The sequence below is a fragment of the Dipodomys spectabilis genome, unplaced genomic scaffold, assembly GCF_019054845.1.
Source record: "Dipodomys spectabilis isolate Male_0828 unplaced genomic scaffold, ASM1905484v1 ptg000132l, whole genome shotgun sequence".
In the NCBI taxonomy this organism is placed as follows: Eukaryota; Metazoa; Chordata; class Mammalia; order Rodentia; family Heteromyidae; genus Dipodomys; species Dipodomys spectabilis.
Window position 1 is genome coordinate 6,091,082 of NW_024870809.1, and position 5,468 is coordinate 6,096,549.

At 37.6% G+C, this 5,468-nt stretch overlaps 1 non-coding gene across 1 annotated transcript; it reads left to right on the plus strand.

Moving 5' to 3' along the window:
- Nucleotides 1-2,856: 2,856 nt before the first annotated feature.
- LOC122116419 lies at nt 2,857-2,963 on the plus strand. Its single transcript, XR_006148962.1, has one exon. It is a non-coding gene; the product is annotated as a U6 spliceosomal RNA (small nuclear RNA).
- The last annotated feature ends 2,505 nt before the right edge of the window (nt 2,964-5,468 follow it).

Sequence of the window (5,468 nt, forward strand, 5' to 3'; positions counted from 1 at the left end):
TCTTCAACTCAAGACTAGCGCTTGAGCCACAGCGCCACTTCAGCTTATTTCTGCTTATGTGGTGCTGAGGAATCAAACCCAGGGCCTCATGCGTACAAGGCAAGCACTCTACTACTGAGTCACTTTCCCAGCCCAAGTTTTTTGCTTTCAAATAAAGTTTCTCTGCTTTAAAAAAAAGTTTCTTGGATTTTCTTCAAATTACTATGGAGAGCCAATCGAGCATTTTTAGGAGTGATAAGTTTAGTTTTACATTTTAAAAGATCACTAGACATACTGATGCAGATAATTATACGTAGAAACCAAGATTTCCACTGGTAATACCAAATGAAAGTTATCACTGAATTCTGCTACTCAGGCAGCACTCATTCCAGCAATATACTAAAAGCAACTAAATGCTCCAATATATTCTCCAGAAATGTCATAGCTGGGTGGGGCAGGTCATGGAAACTATTTCCCTTTATAAAAAGACCTTTAAGCTTGTGGGGGGGGAGGGAAAGTAGGAGAAAAATGGACAAAAGAGTAACAAGTTTGACCAAAAAGTACTTATTACCTTACTTATATAACTGTAACCCCTCTATATATCACCTTGACAATAATTTTAAAAAGACCTTTAAGCAAAGACCAAATAATTATTTCCAGGTGGATACTTAAAAGCTGACTGTGGAAGAAGAGTAGTCTACAAATGGCCTAAAATGGGCTTTCAAAATTAGGGTATAATTAACTTTCAACTCAATTCCAGTGGTCAATAATGTGTGCCACAAACCTCACCTAGCCTGGCTAAGATTCAGAAGTTTGAAAGAGGTAAGAGCTAAGCAGAAGGTTGTCTATATAGCACCTTTCTCCTCCTGATGAATCAAAAAATTGCACAGGTGCAGGATTTGTTGCAATAGAGGGGCAATTATATTGCCACCATAACAACTCGTGTGACCTATTTGGTTCTTTCTCTACTTGAAATTTCTCTTGAATAAGTGTGTGAAAATGGGAATCCCATTGAAGAACTAGATGAGAAGGCATGTTTTTGCTTAGATTAAGCCAAAGGCTGTTTTCTGCTGCAGCCCAAGCAAGACAGAACAATATCAAGTAGGGAGAATTTTAAGAGACAAAAACAACAGAGGCCACTGCAATCCCAAGAGTCCCACAGAGGCAAGAACACTAAGTGAAGAAGTCAGGTTTTAGACTCATAGCTCTGAAGGTATGAGCATGAAGAGTTGAACCTAAGGAGAAAGAGAGTTATAGACACCAAGAAAGAGATGGATACTACAAACTGCCAGGAATCTAAGGCCAGAAAGGCCAAATAGACATTGGGCTACCCTGGTAGAGGACAGGAAGTGAATGCTATTGATATTGTTCAACCTTAAAGGACACTTTGAATCCAAGGTGCTATCTCAAGCTGATCAGGGCCTATCAGCCAAAGTGAGGAAATACTTAAAACTGTTTTTCAAACAAAATTAAGCTAGCACTCAGGCCATGGATGCAAATTACAATGTTAGGCGAGGCAAATCTTAAAAACCAGAAGACTTTGGCCCTACAGGTTAAATTTAAAACACAAGGACCTTAACCAGAAATCTGGCATCTATCTGGGGCTTTAAAGAAAAGAAAGACTTCAAAAATGTAAAATGAGCACCTGTGGAGAGGTTATGCTAGTCTCTGAGTGAAATGAAGCCCCAAGAAGAAGGCAGGAAGAAAACTGAATGTAGGAGCTCCACGCTGTGAATAAAATGGCCTACCTCTTGAGAGGAACCTAATGGCAGTGTGTGGGAAGGGCTGATTAATTAACTGAATTATATGGAAGGATACAATTATAAATCCCCCACAATTCTATTGGGGTTACTCCAGTAGGGGCAGCCATTTATTCTATAGCCCTCGAGCACCTGACCAACAGTGCACACAGTGCTCCATTCCCTCCATGTAAGACCATCCTTCAACATTGACCTGAGGTTACAGATTGCATGGAACTCTACTAAGCCAGGCTCGGGGTAGGGGTGGGGGTTGGTCAAGAGGGGGGATGAAGAGCACAATGTGACAATGGTCTCCAAGTGAACAGCTCATTTTTGCTAAGCCTTTTCTCCTGCCATGAAGGCTAGCATGAGGGGCTGATATCAATTGCAACTTGCCCTCTTCCGCTACCATACATATTTTTCAGTGCTCTTTAAGGCTAGGAACCATGACACCTGCTAAACTGGAGGATGAGAAGCTGTCTAGAAGTCAGCTGAAGCTTCAGGTTGGATGCAGGATATTAGGGAAGGTAGTAAATGTCACAGCTCTAATAGAGAGACATATCACAAACAAGTCCATTTTTATTATATTGTTTGACCTGATGTGCTTGATATATTGCTTACTGTCCAACTCTGTGACATTTGAAAGATTTTGGCCTGACAATTCTTGAACCTTTCAATATGGGTGGCACTTCATTTAGAAGAAAAAAAATCAATTGCCAGAGGAGATAAAAAAAAAGTTGAAAGAAAGATTCCAGAGATAAGAGTCTCATGGACTTTGCTGCCAGGGCTGGCTTTTAACTGTAATCTTCAGATCTCAGCCTCCTGGGTAGTTAAGATTGCAGGCGTGAGCCCCTGGCACCTTGCTCCCTTGGTGTTCTTGCTCACAGTTGGTGTTCTCCCACTTGAACCCTGCCTCCAGTCTATATGTGTCTGGCTTCTTTCACCTAAAATAATGATTTCAAGGCTCATCAATGTACTCCATTCCTTTTTATGACTAAGTATGTTCCAGTGTATGTACATTTTATTCATCCATTTAGTAGTTTCTATTTTTTGGCTATTTAATGTTTCTATAAACATTCATGCACAAATTGTTTGGTGGATATATGTTTTAATTTTTCTTGGGTGTATACTTAAGAATGTGCTCACTTCAGCAGCACATATACTAAAATTGGAATGATACAGAGAAGATTAGCATGGCCCCTGCACAAGGATGACACACAAATTTGTGAAGCATTCCATATTTTTAAAAAAAAACAATAAATAGTAACTCAAATTTTAACTTTTTGAGGAATTCTCCAACTTTTTACAGTATGGTACCATTTTCTGAACAGCACTGTATGTGAGTTCCAATTTCTCAAGATCTGTTAATATTTGTGAATTTAGATTTTTAAAAACTGTAGCCATTTCTAGTAGGTGTAAAGTCATATCTTGTTGTGGTTTTACTTTTAGTTTCCCCATTGACTATTGATGTTATGTGTTTAATGGATATTATTGTGTCTTCTAATGTCTATTCAAATATCTACTCAGCTATTTGTCCATTTTTAATTATTTTAATAGTTAAAGATATTATTCTAGATACTAGACATGATTGCAAGTATGTTTTACATTTATGTATTGTATTTTAACTATCTTGATAACATCTCTTGGTGTCCCAAAGGCTTTAATTTTTATGAAGTCATAAGTAGGTGCATTTACATCTTCCCATAAGAGTTTTAACTTTAATAGCTTGCATTTAGGTCAATGATTCATTTAATTCAATTTTTGTATAATATGATTGTTAATTTTATAACTCAACTTGATTGTGCTACAGGATGTCCAGATATTTGATTAAACATCATGCTAGATGTTTATGAGAGGGCGTTTTTGGATGAGATGATCTTTCTTGGTGCTGAGCTGTTATGTCCTGGAAGAGGACTGATGTCTGTAAAGTAAAATTGCATCTCTCATTTCAGTGCTGCTGTTCATTGTTTTGTACTTGCCTAGATCCTCCTTCCCCTCCTCCTATTCCTCTTTTTCCTCCTCATTTGTGTTAGTTCTGGGGCTAGAATTCAAGGCCTCTTGCTCTTGCATGGCTTTTGTCCTAAAAACTGGCAGTCTACCACACTACTACTTCAGCTACACCTCCACTTCTAGCCTTTTAGTAGTTAATTGGAGATAAGTTTCTCAAATTTATCTGCCCAGGTTGGCTTCAAACGGTGATCCTCTGATATCAGCTTCCTGTATAGCTAAAATTATAGCCAGATTCTGACCTCTTCTTTCATGAGAGAGGGCCTTGCTATGTAGCCCAGACTGACTTCAAACCAGTGATTCCCCTGCCTTGACCTGTTGAGTACTGGGATTATAGGCATGTGACATCATGGCCAGCTTGGGGTACCACAACTTCTTAACTAAATTCTAGATCTGTCATGAAGTTATATTGTTCTGTGTATTATAGTTAAATTGATTTTTTTTTGGGGGGGGGGATGGTGAAGACTGGAATTTCCATTGTGCCTTTCTGCTGATGCCAGTTGTTTTTTTTTTTTTAATCCTTCCTTTATCTTTTTAAACATATTTAAGGTTAATTGATCTAAGATTTTTTTTCTAGCAAGTCTAATGTTTGGGCATCCACAAGGATAATTTCTACTAGATTTATTTTTTCCCAGTGTATGGCCCTACATACATGGTCCTTGAAATTTTTTGTTTAAAACCATTTAAATATTATGATATGATAATTCTGGGAATAACATCCCTTCATTCTTGTGGTTTGGTTATTGTTCTTTATTGTAATAGTTCTAATTTGTTTATTTAATGAGTTTTTTGAGCTGATTTTGTGACGTCTGTATTCTTTGTTGCATCTGACAAAGTGTCAGTAAAAATGTCACTCATCACTTTTTTCAAGATTCACTTACATTGTTTGATTAAACAACAGCTTGGTTGCTCTGAAACCCGAGATTAATAACCAGAGTTTCAATAAAGTATTTTTTCTATTTTTGTAGAGGTCCTCACTCTGACATTTTCAATCTAAATCTTTATTTTTGGAATAGTATTATAAATATTCAAGTGTATAGAATTTTCCAGATTGGATACATTTAGAGGTAATGTTATATGAACAACCCAGACTCAAATTCCTGTGCCTTTATTTAACTTGTTCAATTGACTTTGCCTCTCTAGCCTCAGTTTCCTCATCTGATATGCAGTCTAACACTGTGGGTTATACCAGCACAGATAATCTACTGCCTTACCTCAAGTTGGTTCTGAGAAGAAGGCAGACTTGAGAAGAATATGACAAATGGCATGTAAATGGAATGACATAAAGATAACAACTCGGGTATTTATCTCCTAGGCAGTACTGGTATACAACCTAGAGGCAGAGGCTAGATGATAAGACAAGAAGAATAACTTCTTCAGAATTTTGCCCTAGATCAGTCACCAGTGGACACCACTTAAGACAACTGCATAGAATGCCTATTAAGGGACCACATTTGATTTCCTAGCTTCTCTACAAAATTTTCTGACTTTTCCAATCAACAAAGATTTCTCTATCATTAACCTGAATTTTTGTTTGCATCACTAATTTGGCATTAAATCATAAATTACTCCATTGTAAAGTCAACTTTTCATGCTTGCCAACTGGATTCATCCTCAATAACCACTCCTTGATCACTCTAGAACATCCTTGGCAGTGCTTTTTAAATTTTTTTTTGTCAGTCCTTGTGCTTGAACTCAGGGCCTGGGCATAGTCCCTGATCTTTTACTCTAGGACTCTACCAA